The sequence below is a fragment of the Colobus angolensis genome, unplaced genomic scaffold, assembly GCF_000951035.1.
Source record: "Colobus angolensis palliatus isolate OR3802 unplaced genomic scaffold, Cang.pa_1.0 Scaffold124, whole genome shotgun sequence".
Lineage (NCBI taxonomy): Eukaryota > Metazoa > Chordata > Mammalia > Primates > Cercopithecidae > Colobus > Colobus angolensis.
In genome coordinates this window covers 2,691,476-2,715,185 of record NW_012113586.1, presented here as the reverse complement: position 1 = coordinate 2,715,185, position 23,710 = coordinate 2,691,476, and positions in this window count along the sequence as shown.

The window sequence follows — 23,710 nt, the reverse complement described above, 5'->3', positions numbered from 1 at the left end:
CCCTGGGCAGGTCCCTGGGTGGGCAAGACTGCCATGGACAATGATAGAATGGGGCTGAAGCCAGATCACTTAATTGCTCCAGAGACCACAATCAGGTCCAAGGTTGGTAGCTTGTTATGGGGAGCATGAATGGATGTGACTTCTCCTAGGTCCCTTGGTGGAAGGGGCTGGTGTCAGGACTGTGAACAAGGGGTGCTGGAGCTGAGTTTATAGGGGAATGGAGCTCCTTCAGCCCACAGCTGGAACTCTGGCCAGTGAAACTGTCACCAATGTGTTGTCTTGTCTTGGGAGGAAAGCAGCCCTCCCAAGTCTTGGATGCCACAAGGGCTTTGCAACCTTCTGCCCAGATCCCCAAACTCCTACAAAGAGACTTTTCCATAAATAGCCGCCAAATATTTAAAAGGTTGTATGTGTGTATGTGTATGTATGTGTGTGTGTGTGTGTGTGTGTGTGTAGGTTGGGGACCTCTATTTTGTCATCTTGCTGATATCATCTAGTTTGTCTTTTAAGATTACTCTGGCTACTATATGGAAAATAGATTGGGAGGCCAGTTTGGATGCTATTGTAAAATCAAGGCAAAAAGGACTTACCAGCATGTTTATGAAGCTTATTTCTATGGCTCTTCACTAGCGCAAAGCTTTTATATGGCCCTGAGAGAGCCCAACAATGAGTTCTTATGCTCAAATATTTTTGCAGAATTTGTGAGAGTAAGATAAAACTGCAGTTTCTTTCTAATCTAATTTAGCCTCTGTCACACTTGCCCTCATGACAGATGGCAGTGGTATAACTGTGAGTTATTTTGTGATCTAGCTAAGTGGAAGTTGAATTGGGGGAATCATTTAGTGTGCATTTGATGGGATATATTTTATGGTTCTATGAAGTCCTGCCAGCAAAGGTATAAGCAATAAGAGATCCCCTAAACATTCCTCTTTCCTGTTTTTACCTTCACTCTGTACTTAATGAATACCCCACTGCCAATCAGTTTTGATCCAGGTTTCAGTCATACAAATATTCTCCTAGTCTTCCTTTTCCAGTCCTGGCCCCTTTCAGCCCCTTCTCCACACTATCCCCTGAGAGGACTTCCTGAAAATATACATTGGATATTATCATTTCCCTGATTAGAAATCTTGATGACAACTGTTCATTACACACAGGATAAAGTTTGGGTTCTATAATCTATCTTTATTCTTTTTCCATATTTTCTTGGCTTACAGTGTTAAGAATTGCCCACTATTTCCTGCTTAACAACTTGCAGTCTTACAAAATAATAGGTTACAAAAATTATAACTAAAGGGCAATGCTGACTCCTCTTCAATTTATCCACTCCTGGGCCTGGCACTCTTGCTTCTCTGTGGCCACAACTCTGTTAAGTGTTTCTTCTACCCCTCACACCCCATTCACCTCTAGTTGTTTTGGTCAAGTAGTAGGGAGAAATGGTATTGACTTGTGAGGGCAGAAGTATAACAGATTGCTTTCAACTATCATTATGCTAGGTAGCAGTGCTAATTTATTGGTTTAACAGAGAATTATCACTGAAAGAGTCTGTGAAGGTTCTGCTAGCAAGGGTTTAAAGCCTATTTGAGTTGCTATACCTGGATTTGGGCAAGGAGTAGAGGAATAGGTTGGGGCTGGCAGAGAAAGGGTAGGAAAGCATGGCCATAAAATAGTAGCCAACTTAGTCTGATTGATACTTCAACATGTTCAAAGCTGTCTATTTATCTGTTTACTATAATTGTTGATCCTCCCCATAGTACCAAAGACTAAGAAACAAAACTACTCAACAAGAGTGACAAAATTCTGGCCATACTTATCAGGAAGTTGAAAAGACACAAATTACCAATGTCATTAATGAGAAAGGGTATATCACTGTTGATTCTACAGATATTGAAAAGACAATAAGGAAGTCTTTTGAACGAATTTATGCCAATAAATTTTACAACTTAGATGAAATGAACAAATTTCTCAAAAGACCCAAACTACCAAAGACTATTCAAGAAGAAATTGGTATTGAATAGTCCAATATCTATCGAAGAAATTAAAGTTGTGGTTGAAAACCTTCCCACAAAGAAAACTCAATGCCAAAATGACATCTGAGGGGATTCTATCAAATATATAATGAAGAAGTAATATCAATTTCATGCAGACTCTTCCAGAAAGTTGAAGTAAAAGGAATACTTTCCAAATGACTCTATAAGCCTGGCATTACTTTGATACCTCAACCAAAGATATTTCAAGAAAAAAACCACTATAGACCGATATCCACCATGAACAGAAATGCAAAAATTTTTAACAATTTTTTTTTAGCAAAGTGAATCTAACAATACATTAAAAGAATAATACAACATAACCAAGTAGTGTTTATCCCTAGAATGCAGGGTTTGATTTAACATTTGAAAATCAATCAATGGAATTTATCATACTAAATACTAACAAAGAAAATTCAATAAAACATTATCTCAATAGATGAAGAGGAAACATCTGACAAAATGTAACACCTATTTCTGATAAAAAGTCTCAGAAACTAAAAACAACAAAGAACTTCCCCAACCTGACAGAGAACATCTATGTAAGCCAATGGCTAACATCAGACTCAATGGTGGAAGACTTAATGCTTTCCCTTTAAGACCAGGAACAAGGCAAAGATTGCCTGTTTTCATTGCTTTCATTCAATATTATGCTAGAGGTTCCAGTCAGTGCAATAAGGTAAGACAAGGAAATAAAAGACACTCAGATTGGAAAGGAAGAAGCAAAACTGTCTTTATTTGTAGATGACATGATTGTCTATGTATAATATTCAGTAGGGTCTACAAAAACACTACATATTATACAATATTATTAACACTTTTGGTTTACAGGTTTATAGAGATTGTTAACCATACTTGCTTCTTGGTGCATTATTTTCATGTTCCTACAAGGTCCCTCTTTTGTTTTTCCTTCATTCCAGATTCTGACTTCCATTCCCTCCTTTTCCATACCACAAAGTCATTCATTCTAATATACTTTTTTCTGTCTTTAAATATTTCTGCAAAATATTTGTGAAAAATACAATTTTAAGGGTTATATGTTCATCTTAAATTTTTATACATGCTATTGTGCCATACATCTCATCATTTTGTACTTTTTTTCAATCAACACTATGTTTTCAAAATATATGTTTATATTTTCCTTTTCAGGGCCATGGATGGAGTTGGAAGCCATTATCCTCAGCAAACTAACAGAGGAACAGAAAACCAAACACTGCATTTTCTCACTTATAAGTGGGAGTCAAACAATGAGAACACATGGACACAAGGACAGGAACAACACACACTGGGGCCTGCCAGGGGGCGGGTAGGGGGAGGGAGAGAGCATCAGAATAAATAGATAATGCATGCAGGGCTTAATTACTAGGTTGATAGGTGCAGCAAACCACCATGGCACACATTTACCTATGTAACAAGCCTATACGTCCTGCACATGCATTCCAGAGCTTAAAATAAAATAAAATAAAATTTAAAAATATATGTGTGTGTGTGTGTGTGTGTGTGTGTGTGTGTGTGTGTATTTTTGAATGAACCTCCAACTTGTGATTTATAGCCTGCATCTACCATACCTAATAATCATTTCTGAGAGAAATTAAGAAGATCTACATAAATGCAGAGAGATGCTGTTTATGGATCAGAAGATGAAATATTCTTAAAATGTCAATTTTCCCTAAATTAATATATGGAATCAAAGAAAGCCCAATCAAAATCCCAGCAGGCCTTTTTTGATAGTAATTGATAAGATGATTGTAAAATTTATTTGGAAATTCGTAACGTCTGGAATAGCTAAAAACATCTTTGAGAAAGAAGGACATAGTTGGAGGATTAACACTACCTAACTTACAGCCTTAATATAAAGTTATAGTAATCATGCTGGGCATGCTGACTCATGCCTGTGATCCTAGCACTGTGGGAGGCCGAGGTGGGTGGATCACTTGAGGCCAGGAGTTCAAGACCAGCCTGGCCAACATGGCAAAACCCCGTCTCTACTAAAAATACAAAAATATTAGCCAGGCCTGGTGGCGGGCACCTCTAATCCCAGCTACTCGGGAGGCTGAGGTAGGAGAATCACTAGAGCCCTGGGGCAGTGGTTGTAGTGAGCCGAAATCATGCCATTGCACTCCAAGGTGGGCGACAGAGCAAGACTCTGCCTCAAAAAAAAAAAAAAAAAAAAGTTACAGTAGTCAAAATAGTGTGATATTGAAGTCAAGATAGATCAATGAAAAGAAGAATAAAGATTGCAGAAATAGACTCACATGCACATCATCAATTGAGTTTCAATGAAGATAGAAAGGGATTCGGTAGAGAAATGATAGTCTTTTCAACAGATGGTGTTGGAATAGTTGGATATCTATATGCCAAACAAAAGAACATTAATACCTAATACTGTGTACAAAAATTAAGAAAACATAAGAGAAAGTCTTTGTGATCTTGAGTTAGGCAAAGATTTCTTAGATAAAATGCTAAAAGTAAAGAAATAATTGATTAATTGGGCTTCCTCAAAATTAAATATTTACTTTTTAAAAGACACTTTCAAGAGAATGAGAAGATAAGTCATCAAGTGGGAGAAAATAACTGCAAATCTTCTATCTGAGAAAACACTTGATCCAAGATGTAATGAAGCACTCTGAAAACTCAGTAATAACATGAAAAAAAATTTTTTTAAATGAGTGGAAGATTTGAGCAGACAGTCTATTGAAGAAGATATTCAGATGGCATATAAGTATGTGAAAATATGCTAAATATCATTAATCATTAGAGAAATGCAATTAAAACCACGATAAGAGATAATTACTCTTCTGTTAGAATGGCTAAAATTTACAAGTCTGGCCATATCAAGTGTCAATGAAAATGTGGAGGAACTGGAACTCTTATATATTTCTGGTTGGAATGTAAAATTGTACCCTTTGGAAAACATTTTGTCAGTTTCTTAAAGATTTAAATAGATGCCTATAGAACTTCTAGCCTTTCCACTCCTAGGTATTTATGCAAGAGAAATCAAAACATATAGCTATACAAAAACTTATACACAAACGTATAACAGCATTATTTGTAACAGCCAAAAACTGGAAACAACTAAAATCTCCATTAACAGGTGAATGGGTGAACTCAGTAATAAAAAAAAGCATGAACTATTGATGTATGAAAAATGAATGTATTGATGTATGAAAAAATATGGGTGAATTCTAAAATAATTATGCTGAGTAAGAGAAGCCAGGCAAATAAAATCATGCATACTATATGATTCCATTTATATACAATTCTAGAAAATGCAAACAAATGTATTATAAAAGAAAAAACAAATCAGTCATTGCCTGTTGGCAGATGTGGGGTAGGGAAAAGCAAGATGGAGGGCACACAAAAGGGCCTAAGGAAACTTTTGTAAGTAATGTATATGTTTGTTATCTTTTGTTTTTTTTTTTTTTTGAGACAGGGTCTCAATCCGTCACTGAGACAGGAGTGCTACGGCGCAATCAGGGCTCACTGCAGCCTCAACTTCCTGGGCTGAGGCAATTTTCCCACCTCAACCTCAGCTGAAACTACAATGCGCATGCCACCATGTCCAACTAATTTTTGGTATTTTTTCATAGAGACAGGGTTTTGCCATGTTGCTCAGGTTGGTCTTGAGCTCCTGAGCTCAAGTGATCCTCCTTCCTTGGCCTCTTAAAGTGCTGGGATTACAGGCATGAGACACTGCACTTGGCCTATTTGTTATCGTGATTGCAGCAATTGTAGTAACTGAAAAATTGTCAAATTTTACACTTTAAATATATACAACCAACTGTATGTCAACTGTAACTCTATAAAATGGTTTAACAAAATTCAAATGTAGCAAATCTTTTAATACCTCCTTGTAAATGTCTTGTCATCTTTCTTTTAATCTCTGTAAATGGAGAACAATTTTGTTCAGAAAGTATCATATAAATTAAACACTTATTTCCAGTCAAACTAGTTAGCAGGCCATGCAGTTTTGTGTAGACCATATGAGTACATGATTGATGTTTTATTGTGGGGAGGAACTGATGACAAGGTGTTCTCCAGACCAGCACTTCTCAACATTTCATGTGCATATAATTGCTCTGTGACTGTTCTGTGTAATATAGTAGCAACTAGCTACATGTGGTTATTTAAATTTAAATTAAATAAAATTACAATATAAATATAAAAATTAAATTTGAAAGTTACTTTTCAAATCATGCTAATATTCAATAGTCACATGTCTAGTGGCTACTGTATTGGACAGTGTAGATAAAGAACATTTCCATCTTCACTGAAAGTTCTACTGAACACTGCTGCTCTACGGTTTTTCTTTTTTTTTAATTAATTAATTTATTTTTATTATACTTTAAGTTCTAGGGTACATGTGCACAACGTGCAGGTTTGTTACATATGTATACATGTGCCCTGTTAGTATGCTGCACCCATCAACTTGTCAGCACCCATCAACTCATCATTTACATCAGGTATAACTCCCAGTGCCATCCCTCCCCCCTCCCCCTTCCCCACAATAGACCCCGGTGTGTGATATTCCCCTTCCCGTATCCAAGTGATCTCATTGTTCAGTTCCCACCTATGAGTGAGAACATGCAGTGTTTGGTTTTCTGTTCTTGCGATAGTTTGCTGAGAATGATGGTTTCCAGCTGCATCCATGTCCCTACAAAGGACACGAACTCATCATTTTTTATGGTTGCATAGTATTCCAAGGTGTATATGTGCCACATTTTCTTAATCCAGTCTGTCACTGATGGACATTTGGGTTGATTCCAAGTCTTTGCTATTGTGAATAGTGCCGCAATAAACATACGTGTGCATGTGTCTTTATAGCAGCAAGCTCTACAGCTTTTCTTTTCAAATGCATGGTCCATAGACCAACACTGGCGTTACCTGGGAATTTGTTAGAAATTCAGTCTCCCTGCCCAGGAGATTTTATGCACTTTAAAGTTTAAGAAGCCCTACTCTAGACGGTCTAGAGGCACAGTGGGTTTTGAGGTACAGGGGGATACAGTGGTATTGCATTTGGTGATGGTGGGACAAGAGGCTTGGGCCTCTCCTCTGAGCTGCCAACTCAGACTTAGGGAAAATAAAGAGACCATTCGTGAATCCAAGCGGGGTCCTGGATAGAGCCAGAACATTGTGGGGCAGGTACAGAACACAAGAAAGTACTGTTTGATCATAGGTGACTAGTCTCTTAGGCAAGGCCAGGAGCATGAGTGGCAGAACCAGAGGGGTTGTGGACACACCACCATTCCATTTTCACAGGCAGAAATGGGGCAGGTAGGGCTCCAGAGCAGAAGCTGGGGTGGTTGTCACGATTTGCTTAAACACCTGATGGCTCCTGGCTCTTTTTCTTTTAATCACAGAGACCCCCAAATCTCAAGGATGCAAGAACCCTTGGCTGCAACCCTCACTCCATTATCACTCGATGATCACAGATATACTTTCTGCATTTCTCTCACAATCACTGAGCACCTACTATACATTAGGTACTGTGCTAGGTGATGGGACTTCAAACATTCTAGAAGTCTGACACAGAAGTGCGCAGATGCACACCCTTTGGTCTAAATGTTCGGGATAAATGTCTAAAATCCAATCTGAACACTCCTACCCTTTTTTCTTCTCCCTCTGACTCTGAATAAATGGGACAGTTATCATTTCACATGTATTGAACCACAGCCACATACTTACAAAACTGGGCCTCTGTTCTGTTGGTCTTCCTCATTACCATGTTATGCTATTAAACGTTATTTGTCCCTGGGGCAGCTCTTGGCCACCCTTATTTCCTATTCTTCCCCTCCAGCTATCACCCCTTCCCCACACCACCTTGAAGAGTGACTGTTTTTTAATTTAATATTGTGTCTTAGTTCACTTGCTGTTGTCATAACAGAATACCGCAGACTAGATAATTTATAAAGAAAAGAGATTTATTTGGCTCATGGTTCTGGAGTGTGGGAAGTCCCAGATTGAGGGGCTGCATTTGGTGAGGACCTTCTTGCTGTGTCATAACATGGTGGAGGGCATCACATGATAAGGAGGTGTGTACGCAAGACAGAGAGAAAGGTGGCCAAATGCCTGGAATAAAAAACCCACTCCCACAATAATGGCATAAACCCATTCAAGAAGGAAAAGCCCTCATGACTTCATAATTTCTTAAAAGTCCCACCTCTTAACACAGTCACAATGGCGATTACATTTCTTTTTCTCTTTTTTTTTTGAGGCGGAGTCTCACTCTGTCGCCCAGGCTGGAGTGCAGTGGCCAGATCTCGGCTCACTGCAAACTCCGCCTCCCGGGTTCACGCCATTCTCCTGCCTCAGCCTCCCGAGTAGCTGGGACTACAGGCGCCTGCCACCTCGTCCGGCTAGTTTTTTGTATTTTTTAGTAGAGATGGGGTTTCACTATGTTAGCCAGGATGGTTTCGATCTCCTGACCTCGTGATCCGCCCGTCTCGGCCTCCCAAAGTGCTGGGATTACAGGCTTGAGCCACCGCGCCCGGCCGGCGATTAAATTTCAACATGAGTTTTGGGAGGAACATTCAAACCATGGTAGATTATTCTCCTAGGCTGCTTTGACCTAGGTTATTTCTAGCTCCCTTTCATAACTGCCTCAGTCCTGTTGGGTAACATTGCTAGTTGATGTGTGCCTTGTCTCTAGTTGATGTGCTTTGTGCATTTTATTGACATTTGTTTGTTCCTGCTTTCAAATCATTAGCAAAGATGTTAAATGAAACCAGACCTGACCCCACTCTCTGGGGAAGTGCACTTAGGCCCCTCCCCCCACTCTACTCACTGGAGCTGTTTCTGGGTACATATATCATTATTCTTTATTTATGATCTTCCCAGCCAGTTGTTGAGTCCATGTGACCACATTCTCATCCAAGGCAATTTGAGCTGGCCTTAGAGGAGAAATGGTGTGGCAGGGTGAGCAAAATTTTTTACCCAAGTTCCAAACCATTTACTAAAAATCTGGCCTCGCTCTGTTTTTCTCCTCTGCTGAGTTGCTTGAACTCACTTCTTTCCATAAATCCTCTGTGACGTTACCCTTTCCAGATGGTGATGGATTTTCACTGTTGACATCTGTTTTATTACTGTGACTATCTAATTTACTGGCCAGTAAATTCCACAATTAGCTTTCTTTTGCTTTCCTTTTCAAACATTAACACCATATTTATGGCATCTTCTTCCTCTCTAACCTTGATTTTCAGCTCCCTTTTAAATTCTCCAGTAATTTTTCAAATGCTTTATACTTTCTCCCAGGGTGGTAATGCTCAAGGCCCCACCTACTTGGTGGCAGATCCAAGCATCCACAAAGGTACTGCTTAACCTAACACTGGAGATGTTGTTGCTTAAATCCATGTCCCCAGTTACTTATCTAGCTTGCTTTTTTGTAATTTTTTAACCTCACTCAGATAAAAAGAAAAGGATAATTTTAATGATGATATTAATAGTAACTCTAGTTATCTAGAAGACATTTATGTAGTCACTCAGATATCTAGAATATAGTAAAAAACAAACAAAAAAACCCCAAATCCCTGCCACCACTCCCCAAAAATAGAAGTAAGCAGAAAAGCCATAGAGAGATCAGAAAAGACGCCATGTGTCATGAAGTCCACATATCACACGACATCAATCTTCCACATTGTCTGTGTTCCTGGTGTAATCTCAGTAGTTTCCTTGTGTCCTCCATGGAGAGTAGGATGAGGGTTATCTTTAGTTTTCCAAGCCATTACCTCCAGTGGCACTCTGGTAACCAGGTAATTACTTTGGTGTTTATCAGGCCTGCCTAGCACAAGGACCATGTGATTATTAGCCAGAGGATAAATGTGGGGGGCATATTCAACCCAATCTACTCTAGCCCACATAGCTGGTAGCATTTAAAAACAAACAAACAAAAAACCAAACGCCTAGAATTCTCTTCTCGTCTCTACTTAATATATCTTATTTATCATCTGAAATCATTTGACTTTCAAATTACATCAGAACAAAAGAAGCAAATCAGAAGTAGGGTGGTGGTTGCTATTAGCAGTCACTCCAATAACCACAAAAAGTGATAGCTGCCAGGGAAAAGAGAGAAAAGCTAAAAAGTAAATAAAACCCAAAGCCTCTGGACGTTTAGCAGAATGGGAGTTATTTAGTGTAGAAGCAAATAACTCTACATTATTTTAATATCCTTTGTTGGAATCACTCTATTTAGTAGCAATACAATAATGTTTATAATGAAGACCTTGATTCAGAACGAAGTTAGGTTTAGCAACTATATTTAAGGAAGGAAGGAAGTGTGTCATCAATTTTAAATTAACACATAATTGATGAGCATGATCCAAAATTCACAAATACATAGTGAGAAATCCATTTCCTGCCACCCTGATTCCCTAATCTCCCAGTTATCCTCCATGGATACAACTACAACCAATCTCTTTTGGAATTTTCCAGAGATATTTCAAGTGCTTTTAGAAGAGTGTGCTTTGTAAATCACTTAAATATTTTTTTTAGATTCTAATAGGTAAGCTCCAGTGATCCGGAAAATTCAGTTAGGTAGAACTGCTTATTGCCCAGCAATTCAGGATGAATTAGGCATGACTTAGTGCTAGTTGAATTTCCTAATTTTTTAGATTTTTGGGACAGAGAGGCCCTCATAGACCTCAGAGAGACTGTAGAAGAGACCCGATCTTGTCATTCGCAGGAGTGGGAATGTTCAAATTGTTACCCCTGATTGCTATGAGGATTGTTTTCTCATCTCCATTCCCCAAGTTTTTCTTAATCCTGCCATGTGCAAAGGCAGGGTGGTTGGAAGAAAACACAAGGGCTTTAGGGCTAAATGAGATACAAAGAAGAAGAAGATGGGATCCCCAGTACTTGGGGATCTAATTTTTTTTTTTAAAGTTAAGGGGGAAAAAAGGGTAAGGTGTGTACAAATTGCTGTAATAAAAGGTATAATGTTTGCTCTAGGAGAATTTAGAATGCTATGAGAAGAGATTATTTGGGACTGAAGGAATCCAGGAAAGTTTCGTGAAAGAAGTAGCACTGGAGATAACTGCGGAACAAAAAGTAGGGATTCAACAGGAGAGAAGACAGAGAACATCCCAGGAAGAAGAAAAAGCATGAACAAAGATATGGAGCACTTTGGGCAAAACCATTAATCGGATGATAATTTGCCATCCGTTCAAGTCTTTTTCTGAAATACTTAAAGCTTGCTCCCAAGTCTGGTATTAGAGCTGGGACAGGACATTGGCCCACAGACCAAGGGGTGTCTTTGGGAAGGAGCCAAGGGGATCGTATCCAATAAGGCAAGGAGAATCAAACTGATTCGTTTGCAAGGAGAGCCAGCTGCCTCCTCCACCCTGACTCCAGCAAGTCTGCTCTTGGGGACAGCCTCTTTGCTGGCCCATTGTGGCTAAGCCATGGGTCTAGGAACAATTCCTTGTTTTCCTGGAACTGTCTCTCATTTTTGTGGTAGTTCTTGGAGTAATATTCCTAGAATGTTTCCAGAATGCCAGGCCATCTGCTCACTCTAGTTTGGGTTGGCTCACAGCTGCCTCACTTTCCCGAAGCAGAGAGTCTCTAAAGCAGCATCTAGAGCCATGCTTCCCAAAATGCCAAAAGGTGAACTTTCCTGGAAGTGGGTTTGCATTTTCTGACACAGTGTCTTCCGTGCTTTCCTGAGAGTAAGCATGGCCTGAGAGAGAGCATGTGTTTGACATTTCCCTCTGGCAGAGGCCCACAAGAGCTCTCATGGGCAAGATGGATTTGATTAATGAGGGAGACAGGCAAATTCTTTCATTTTAAGCTGGAAGGGGGATTTTGTAGGTGTTGGGGTTCTTTTTCCTTCTGCACTCGGTCTGCCAGTGTCAAGTTCCAGACAGAGAGGGCACAAAAGGAGTGTTTGTCTTATTAGAAGACAAAGGTGTTTTGTTTGTTTGTGTTTTTGTTTTTCTGGAATCATACATATATAGACCTTTAAAAGAGAACTCTGGGGTCACCTAGTTCAAATCTCTACTCTGTGTGGGAATCCCCAGTATCCTGGACATGCTACTATTAATAGATCTCAAGACTCATGAGAATGGAGACCATATCTGATGTATTTATTGCTATATTCTCAGTGGTTGTCTAGTTCCTGGTAGGTGTTCGGTGAATAAGGGTTGAATGAAGACAGTCCAGAGACTAAGGAATCAGTCCTTTTCAAGCAGCCCATTCTATGTTTTCATACATTCTTTTTCATAGTGAACATATTTTGAAACTAATAAACTATGTCTTTGTCATTTTCAATCGTACATAATCATGTTTCTTTGCAACAACCATTACGGCTCGAAGGAAAAAAACGAGGCCAAATGCTGTCTAGTGAAAGAGGATATTATGATGCAGTGTTCCCATTCTACAGAGGTAAAAATGAAAATGAAAGGAAAAACTAAAAACAACAACAAAACTTGTGATCCAAGTTAGGGGTGAGGTTGTGAAGGAGAAAAATGTTGCATATCAATTTTTAATCAGTTTGTCAATTTCTACTAGTCCCTTTAGAATTTTGTTTGTGATGGTGTTGCATTTTATAAATCAGTCTGGGGAGAATTGACATCATAATATTGAGTCTTTCAATTCATGAGCATTGTATAGCTCTTCATTTATTTATGTCTTTAATTTTGGTCAGCAATGATTCAAAGTTTTAAGTGTACAGATATGCACTTCTTTTGTCAAATTTATTTCTAAGTATTTCATATTTTGATGCTATTATAAATAGAATTTCATCTCAATTTCTGATCTTTGTCAATAGTATATGGAAATAAAACTAATTTTTGTAAAATAACCTTGTACCCTGAAAACGTGCTAAACTCACTTATAGCTCCAGTAACTTTTTTTTTGTAGATTCTTTAGGATTTTAAACATGGATAATCATGTAATTTGTGAAGAAAGATAGCTTTACCTCTTTCTTTCCAACTCTATGCTTTTTAATTCTTTTTATTTTCTTATAAAACTGGCTAGCACTTCCACTATAATGTTGAAGATAAGAGGTAAAAGTGGACTTTATTTTATTTTATTTTTTTTGAGACGGAGAATTGCTCTGTTACTCAGGCTGGAGTGCAGTGGTGCGATCTGAGCTCACTGCAACCTCTGCCTCCCAGGTTCAAGTGATTCTTGTGCCTCAGCCTCCCAAGAAGCCGGGATTACAGGTGCATGCCACCACACCTGGCTAATTTTTGTATTTTTAGTAAAGACAGAGTTTTGCCATGTTGTCCAAGATGATCTGGAACACCTGGCCTCAAGTGATCTGCCCACCTCAGCCTCCCAAAGTGCTGGGGTTACAGGTGTGAGCCACCACACCTGGCCACGAGTGGACATTTTAACCTTTTTCCTGAATTCAGGAGAGAAGCATTTAATCTTTCACCATTAAGCATGAGACTGTAGATACCCCTTATCAGGAGGAGAAAGCTCCCTTTTATTTCTAGTTTGCTAGAGTTTTTATCATAGATGTATCTTAAATTTTCAAATCCATATTTCATATCTATTGAGATAAATGTATGAATTTTATTCTGTTAATGTAGTAAATTGTGTTGATTGACTTTTTAAATGCTACGCCAACCCTGCAATCCTGGGATAAATCCCACATGGTCATGTTATATTATCATTTCTCTATGCTGTTGCTAAAATCTTGTTAAGAATTTTCCATCTGTGTTTACGAGGGATTTTTGTATGTAGTTTCCTTATATTTTATTGGTTTTTTACCACGGTAATGCTGGCCTTATGAGGTGGGAGGTATGCCTTCCTTTTCTATTTTCTGGAAGAGTTTTCATAGAATTGTTATGAGTTTTCCCTTCACTGTTTTATAGCATTCACCAATAAAGCCATCTGAGCCTGTAGTGTGTGTGTGTGTGTGTGTGTGTGTGTGTGTGTTTGTGTTTTCTGGCTATTTTTAATATTTTCTTTTTTGATTATACTTTAAGTTCTAGGGTACGTGTGCACAACGTGTAGGTTTGTTACAGATGTATATACATGTGCCATGTTGGTATGCTGCACCCATTAACTCGTCATTTACAAATATTTTCTTTTTAACTTTTGATTACAGATATTTGACTATGCAGTGTTTTAGGTATAGACTTATTTGTATGTATGCTACTTAAAGTTCTACTAAGCTTTTTCATATCTGGGTGTTGATGAGTTTTATCAATTTTGGGAAATTCTCTTGTATATCTCTTGTTCTTTGTTTTAAATATACTTGTAAATATACTTGTAAAAGTTATTTTAATGTCCATGCTTGATAATTCCAACATCTAGGTCATTTGTGTGTCTGGTTTATTTGACTTATTCTCTTGATTGTATGTCACATCTCATGATTCTTTGCTTGCCTGGTGACTTTTTTATTGCATGGCAGAAGTTATAAATATGAGAATGGTAGAGGCAGAATTAGATATTTACCCCCAGAAAAGCCTTGCCCTTTCCTCTTTCAGGTGGGTGGTATGTAAGGCTTACCTCTTCTATCTAGTCAAGAACTGATAGATTGGGTTGGGGTTAAACTTCACCCTTTAGTTCACCTCTTATTTTAAATGTCAGGGCTTTGAGGTATAAGTATCACAAAACTATGAAATCTTTCCTGTCTTTCATTTCTAAACCAGCCTCATCGCTGCTCACTCAACAGAAGTCTGGTGAGGAAAACTTGGTAACAAGACCTAGCTGTGTGTTTGGGACTCCACCAGATTCCAAGCTACCATGACAGCCCATGTGCACTGACAAGAGCTCAGCTAGCTTGTCCTTGACCTAACCAAATATCTTCACCAATGGTAGTTCACTGCTTAGCCCACCTGTGCCCCCAGGTAGAGGTAATGCCCTCAGGGATGATAACAGCTGCCACCTCTGCTCATCTAGGAAAGCCCCATTTCTCTCTGGGATTTATTTGTACTTCTTTGTGTCCACAGCTCTTCAGTGGCTTTCAACAATGTATGGTTTTTTTTTCATGTAGCTGGTATTTTTCTCTAGTTACAGCAGTAGTGATGCAACCATCTTCATTCCAACAATAAGTAAAACTCTGCTGTTGCATTTTAAATTTTCTTACATCTATTTTTTATTTTAACCAACTGTCTTCCAGTCTCCTCCTTCATTTAGCCTATTTTTCCTCTGGGTTTCTGGCTTTTAGTTCATAGAAGCCACATCCTCTTTTGTCTTTTGGAGGACTTTCAGGATTTTTTTTTTTTCTTGAGAAAAATTATCTTCCTCTGAGCTTTTGGCACTATGCTCTATTTTTCCTTATGATACAGTAATTTTTCATAACACATATTTTGCTTTCCTCACTGTCTTCTTGGTAGCCTACAGCTTCCCTCTTTCAAATTTAAACCCAAAAGTGAGGTTGATGTTCTTCACGCCCAGTTTAGTTTGCACTGCTTAGCAATAATTCATCTAGTAAGGTCTGCAGAACTGAAGAGAGATCTTCTCCAGCTCCCATTCTCTTAGTTTTGGGCTAGTGTCAGATGCAGTTTGCTGTTGGAAAGATTTTATAGAATGCATCGTTCAGTTCACAGCATATTTTTTCTAGTTACTAAGTGTGTCAAACGACGATTCAGTCTTTGCTTATCTCTTTTCTTGCGGCCAGGTTGTTTGCCAGGAGTAAGCGGAAGATAACACAGGTTGAAGTCTGAGTAGGAAAAAGAAGAATGCTTCCAACATGCCGACTATAATGTGAGGCGGACATGGGAGTAGAGTTTACAGCCTGATGTGTCCCTTGTCAACTTCCTGTTGAAATACAACCATGAGGAAACATCCAAGGCAAAAACAATACATAAGCATTGTCAAAAATGACAATAAATGAACTCCAGACTAAAGAAGACTGGATACAATGTCTGGGAAAGTTTCTTTTAGCCAAATTAACAATGGGAAAGAGATGAGAAGAATAAGGCCCAAAGAAGGTGGGGAAGATTCACCTTTGCCATATACAGCTAACTCATCTCCTATCTGGTTACTAGACTGAAACCACTCTTACAGACACTGACTACTTGCTCACCAACTTCAGAGGGCACTTTGAAATCCTTTTATTTGACATCCTAATGCTTTTAGATATTATTACCCACTCCCTCCTAGTTGAAATTCTCTTCTCTCTTGGCTTCTAGGACAAACACTCTGTGACCACTTCTTGCCAGTCTTACCATTGTGAGCTTTTCTCCCTCCAATAATCCTTATCAATATCTTTTCTTTCTTTTTACTGTTACTCTATACAATCTCACTCTTACACATGCATAGATTATTTGTTATGTTCTGCTCCCCAAACTCATATCTCTAGACCCAACTTCTTTCTCAGATATCAGATGCAGATTTCCAGGTAACCATTGATTATGTTCATTGGGATTCTCACTGGTACTTCAAATTAGACATATCCCAAACTGAACTCATATTTTCTGCTCTTCCAAAGCAACGTCTCTATTTGCCCTCCTATTCTGGTGAATATCACCATCTGCTTAGTTCAGCAAGCCATATCCTCCCTTGAATCTTCTTAAAACTCTCCCTCTTCATCATCTCACAAATTCAACTGAGTCTGGCCAACATTTTCCAAATGTTTCTCAAATATATCTTTTTGAGAAATATATCCCTTCTCTTTATCCCCTTCTACTGATTTATTTTCAGTCCTGATAATCTCCTAATTGGCTTCTCTGTCTGAAGACTTTTCTCTCTCCATGCTATTCTCCCCACAACAATCAGAATACTTTTTAAAAAATACTACTTGGGGGCTGTGTGCAGTGGCTCACACCTGTAATCCTGGCACTTTGGGAGGCAGAGGGGGGTGGATCACGAAGTCAGGAGATTGAGACTATCCTGGCTAACGCGGTGAAATCCCATCTCTACTAAAAATACAAAAAATTAGCCGGACGTGATGGCGGGTGCCTGTAGTCCCAGCTACTCTGGAGGCTGAGTTGGGAAAATCACTTGAACCTGGGAGGTGGAGGTTGCAGTGAGCCAAGATCGCGCCACTGCACTCCAGCCTGGGCAACAGAGCAAGACTCCAAAAAAAAAAAAAAAAAAAGCTACTTGACCTCAGGGACCCATAGAAGAAAGTATACAGTCCTTGTACAATTTACAGAACCCCTTCATTACCTGACTTCTGCCTTCCTTTCCAGCCTTCTCTTTTACTGCTTCCCCAATGATTCTGCTCCCAACCGGCACTGGAATCTGGCTATGCTGAATAGCTTGCAACTCTAAAATATGCCACACTGATTCTTTGCACACGGTGAATAAAATTCTATTTGCTTCTTGTTTGGCTGGAGAATTCCTCCAAAATTTTTACATTGACCTAACTCACTGTACATGATCTTCACACCCCTTCCCACCAAATCCTTACCCCTCTGGTCTTATTTCCTATTAATCTTTCACTCACTCACTCTGCTTCAGCCACATTAGCTTTTTAAAAATATACCAGGCATGCTTCTGTCTCAGGGCCTTTGCACTTACTGTTCTCTTTGCCTAGAACATGTCCCTTCCTCAGATATTCAAGGGACTTGCTTCCTCACCTGCTTCAAGGCTTTGCTCATTTTTTTTTTTTTTTTTATTTATTGCGGTGAAGCCTTCTCTGGCCACCTTATCTAAAATTTTAACATACATATGTGCACACACATGCACATACAATATTCCCCATTGTACTTTCCCGTTTTCCTTTCCTCCTTATTACTCATCATCATCTAATATATTGTGTATTTTACTTATTTATTGTCTATCTCTCACTACTGAAATATAAGCTCCATGAGGGCAGATTGTAGAGTGAGGGACTGAAATATAGACATCACATAGTTATTTCAGTAACTGCTCAATAAAATTGTTTTCCATATATGGAAATGAATTGATTTCCTGCAGACTATTTTTATTGTGATAAAATACACATAACATAAAAGTTACCATTTGAACCATTTTTAAATGCACAGTGCAGTGGTGTTTGTCACATTGCTGTGAAACCATACCACCGTCCATCTCCAGAATTCCTTTTACTTTGCAAAACTGAAACTTTGTACCCATTAATTAATAATTCTTTATTCTCCCCTCCAATCAGCCCCTGGAAACCACCAGTATACTTTCTGTCTCTGAATTCTACTACTTTAAGTACCTCATAGGTGGAGTTATACAGTATTTGTCCTTTTGTGTCTGGCTTATTTCACTTGGCATGCTGCCTTCAAGGTTAATCCATGTTGTAGCATGTTTCAGAATTTCCATCATTTTAAAGGCTGAATAATATTGAATTGTATGTATATCTCACCTTTTATTAATCCATTCATTCATCAGTGAACATTTGGGTTTCTTCCATCTTTTGGCTATTGTGAATAATGGTGTTGTAAACATTGGTGTTTTTGTTTTTAAGTCCCTGCTTTCGATTCTTTTGGTTATATACCCACAAGTGGAATTGCCAGATTATATGGTAATTCTATGTTTAATTTTGTTTTGTTTTGTTTTGTTTTGTTTTTGTATTTTTTAGTAGAGACGGGGTTTCACCGTGTTAGCCAGGATGGTCTCCATCTCCTGACCTCGTGATCCGCCCATCTCGGCCTCCCAAAGTGCTGGGATTACAGGCTTGAGCCACCGCGCCCGGTTTAATTTTTTGAGAAACCACCATACTATTTTCCACATAGCTGCACCATTTTTATATTCCATACATACCAGCAATGAACAAGGGCTTCAATTTCTCACATCCTCACCAACACTTGTTATTTTGTCTTTTTTACATAATAGCCATCCATCCTGATGAGTGCGAAGTGGTAACTTATGGTGGTTTTGATTACCATTTCCTAAGTGACTAGAGATGTTGAGCATATTTTCATGTGTTATTTGGTCTTCGGTATATCTTCTTTAGAGAAATATCTATTTGAGTCTGTGATGGTTAATTTTATACACTGACTGAGCTAAAGGATGGCCCAGATATCTGGTAACACATCATTTCTAGGTGTGTCTGTGAGGGTGTTTCCAGGAGAGATTAGCATTTGAATTTGTAGACTGAGTACAGAAGATCACCCTCACCAATGTGGGTGAACATCATCCAAAGTCTTGAGGGCCTTAATAGAACAAAAAGGTGAAGTAAGAGTGAATTTGCTGTCTCTTCTTGAGCTGGGACATCCGTCTTCTCCTGTCGTCAGACAATGGTGCTCCTGGTTGCTGGGCCTTTGGATTTCTACTGGGACTACATCAGCGGCTCCCCTGGGTCTCAGGCCTTCAAGTGTAGACTGGAACTACATCACTAGCTTTCCTGGGCCTCCAGCTTATAGATGGCAAAATATGGGATTTCTCAGCCTCCACAACTATATGAGCTTATAACAATAAATCTCTTTCTATACATCTATGTATCCTACTATTTCTGTTTCTCTGGAGAACCCCACTAATACAAAGTCCTTTGCCCATTTGTTAATTGGGTTTTTTGCTGTTGTAGTGGTAGAGCAGTTCTTTATATATTTTGGATATTTATCCCTTATCAGATATATGATTTGCAAATATTTTCTTCTATTCTCTGAGTTCCCTTCTCACTCTTTTGGTAGTTCTTTTAGTGTACAGAAGCTGTTAATTTTGATGAAGTTCAATTTATCTGTTTTTTTTTTTTATTTTGTTGCCTGTGCTTTTGATGTTACATCCCATAAATCACTGCCAAATCCAATGTCACAGAAGTTTTTCCGTATGTTTTCCTCTAAGAGTTTTATAATTTTAGTTCTTATATTTATGTCTTCGATGTATTTGGATGTAATTTTTGAATATGATGTAAGGTAAGGGTTCAACTTTATTATTTTGTATGTAGATATCCAGTTTTTTCAGCACCATTTGCTGAGACACTAAAATTTTATATTGCATTTTTTACTTCATTAGGAGCATAAGATACTTCATTAAGGGTACAATGTGTTTATATCATAGTTTGTGTCCTTTGTGTGTAAATTTGGCAAAACTACCAAATCTAAGAATTGTTCATTTCTGGGAATAGTAAATTTCATATTTTTCTACACGATTAGCTTCATCTAGAAAAGACAAAGAACTATATAGGAATTCAAAATAATAAGGGATGAAGGCATTAGAAGAAAGATCTGATGGTGAAGATGTGGTCTGCTTGGTTTAAAGGTGCAGCGTCTGAATGGAAAGACAAGATATCATGAGCTTTAGGTGGACTTTGAATCAGGTCTGCAGGAACACTGGGTTAGAAGGGCCTGTCTGGAGGTGGGAAAATGCCAGTTCTGATTCATAGCTCTGGGAGCCCTGGAGGTGGGAGGATGAGCCCCTCCCTAAAGGTTGTTGAGGAAGTTGGGAGTAGGACAGAGAACTATTAGAGGAGTGTCAAGAAGAGGTTTAAAATGATGGAAGAAAGTGTGAAAGAGTGTAATGGAAAGAATTCCTGCCATAGGAATGGAGGCCATAATGGCAGGAAGCCCAAAAAGAAGGAGTGAGAAGAATGAAGCTGAATGTAAATGGAGAATAGAGTTCCTGTATTAGTCCATTTTCACACTAGTATAAAGAAATGCCAGAAACTGGGTAATTTATGAAGAGAAGTGATTTAATTGGCTCACAATTCCACAGGCTGTACAGGAAGCATGACTGGGGAGGCCTCAGGAAACTTACAATCATGGCTGAAGGCAAAGGGGAAGAAGGCACACTTTACATGGATGGAGCAAGGGGAAGGAGGGGATGGTGCCACACACTTTTAAACAACCACATCTCTTGAGTACTCGCTCACTATCACAAAAATAGGAAAGGGGAAATCTGCCCCCCATGATCCAATCACCTCCTACTAGACCCCTCTTCCAACATTGGGGATTACAATTCAACGTGAGATTTGGGCAGGGATGCAAAACCAAACCATATCAGGGCCAAAGGGAGATGTATTTGGTCAGCAACTAGAATAAGGAAAAGACTAAAAGAGGGGACCAAAAGTATCAAGATGGAATTAACCATCTTTAGGATTCTGTAAATAACTTTAGTGTTTCTTAGGGTCCTGATGTCATAAAGGTGACAAGATGGGTACAGGAAAAAGTTACATAATAATAAAATAATTATTCATTCAATATAAGTTGATCCCTGCTCAAGTCAATGTGTTCTGTCGTTGTTCAACAAAAAAACTAAATGATAGGAAAACAACAGTAGAGTTCCATCTGCAGCTTGAGTGCTAACGAGGGCCTCCAGCACTTCAGGAATTGAGGGGTAAATGGAGCGCTCAAAAGTCCATCCATCTGGTGTTGTGTGCTTGCTGGCACATTCTTTATATCACTATGGGAAGCTGTAGTAGGGTGGCCACAGATGGCTCTAATAATCACACCCCTTTCTCCCTCTGGATGAGACAGATTTATGCACCTGGTCACTGACAGAGGCCTTGCTTTGTAGGGACAAGACTTTTGCTACAGAGCTGAAGAGTGCATCACAGTGTTATCTTTTTGCCATGCTGCAGATCTGAAGAGGGGTCTTAAAAGAGGCAGAATCATCCACACTCAAGACCATTTCTCAAATTCATCTACAACAAAGGCAGGAGTATGACCCTAATGGAAATCCCTCTGCATGAAAACTTGAGCAGTGGGAAACCAGTTTTCCTTCTCACAAGGGCAAACCAGGAAAAGAAATGCCTTATAATGGAATAATAACTTTAGAAGTTCCCTAGGGACTAGTTATCTCCCAATTCAAACATGTAAAGCAGAGCCTAGAAATCTAATAAAGGCATAGCAATGTGGAAGACAGTCGTTGCCCTATAAGTGGCATTTACCAATCTGAGGTAAGAACGGTTACTGAAAGAGTCGAGAGAAAGCACAGAATTTAGAGAAAGAGGAGACAAAAACTGTCTGTTGTTGCATCTCCAGCACTCAGTCTCCTGGGGCAATAGAGATGCATTAAGAGCTCAGCTCGCTTCTAGCTAAATTCCATGCTCATGAAGTAACTTTCTGATAATAATTTGGCTTTCCATGTAGACTTTCAGAGGAGAGATGGTGTTGACCAGCCAACATGGATATTCACATTTTCTCAGAGACTATATATATAGGGAGCTAGTTTCTTGTGAGTTGTTTGATATAATCAGTCCCTCTGAGCCCAGTCATTTCCGTGTAAGCTAAAACGCTTGAGTTGTGGGCCTTGCAAAGCTGAGGAGGAGACCTAGATTACGGTTCCCACGGCAAGATGATAGGTTTTCTTTGGGAAATTTTAGAGTCTTCATTCTAAATTGAACTTCTCTATGTGTCCTCACCCAGAAAGGGACTCAATACTTGATGGGTTTGTGCCAAACTTTTGTATTAAATTGTGCTACGTCATAGTAAATTATAAAAGTTAATGACCTATAATTATATTTTCTATGGTAAGGCACCTGGAACCAAGTAATTGCCACATACAAGTGAAATAAAAGCCAGCAGCAGCTAGAATTTTCACCCAGTTCTTCTATATTTCTAGACCTTTCTAAGCTCATAGCAGCAACTTCCCTCTCCCTTTCTCTAGTCTTCTTGCCTCTCTTCCATCTTCTCCTCGCTCAGCTACAATGAACCCCTCCACAACATTAAATGCCTTTAAACTCTTCCACATGAGATTCGATTTGACTCTGAAGCGTTAAACCAAAGTGCAAGTTATAAATGTCCTAAGTGTTATTCCACAGGGAGTATCTTAGTTGATGTCTTCAAACATACCGCACTCATAAAAGCAAATATTTCAAAGACAGAAGTGCAACTGCTGGCAACTGGCAATAATTGCAATGTGGCAAAAATTCTGCATGCAGTAGTAAGACAAATTTGTGAATAAAACTGCACATTTCTTTTTTTTTTTTTTTTTGAGGCGGAGTCTCGCTCTGTCGCCCAGACTGGAGTGCAGTGGCCAGATCTCAGCTCACTGCAAGCTCCGCCTCCTGGGTTTACACCATTCTCCTGCCTCAGCCTCCCGAGTAGCTGGGACTACAGGCGCCCGCCACCTCGCCCAGCTAGTTTTTATTTTTTTAGTAGAGACGGGGTTTCACCGTGTTAGCCAGGATGGTCTCGATCTCCTGACCTCGTGATCCGCCCGTCTCGGCCTCCCAAAGTGCTGGGATTACAGGCTTGAGCCACCGCGCCCGGCCAAAACTGCACATTTCTAATCGTATAAACTTTAAAAAAAGATGTTTAATGGAGCATGTATTGAGAAACTTGCTTCAGAATCTGATTCCGGGTCAGGGGCTATAGCTTGTTCACATCACTCTGCGAGAGGACTGCTTCACTCTCACCACCAGGCTGACTAGTGCTCTGTGGTCATGGTCCATTGTCCCAGCAGGGTTGGTGCATGGGAAAGCCTTTCTTGGCCTTATCAGAAGCTCAGCCTGGGAGGTTGGCCTGGGGGCTGACCAAGCACAAAATAGAAAAGCCACTAATAAGATCCAGCTGGAACAAATAACCTCTATTTATTTTAGGAAACTAATGATATGTCATCATGACACATATCTAACCTTAGTATTTCCGATTGGACAGGCCAGTTATGTGGGCTATAATTCAAGCTATGGTTACGGCTCTTCTGCTGGAAGAAGGATTCATCTGGTTTTGTGGTCTTGCTCTTCAGGTATTCCTTGCATTAAGTAATCATGTTATACAAAATTTTATGTCTCAAGTACTGGAAATTTAGGGGGGTGCTTATTTTACATTAAAAAAGATCTGAATCACTTTTAAGAAGGCCCAGTTTAAGATGGCCGAATAGGAACAGCTGCAGTCTCCAACTCCCAGCGCGAAGGACACAGAAGACCCGTGATTTCTGCATTTTGAACTGAGGTACTGGGG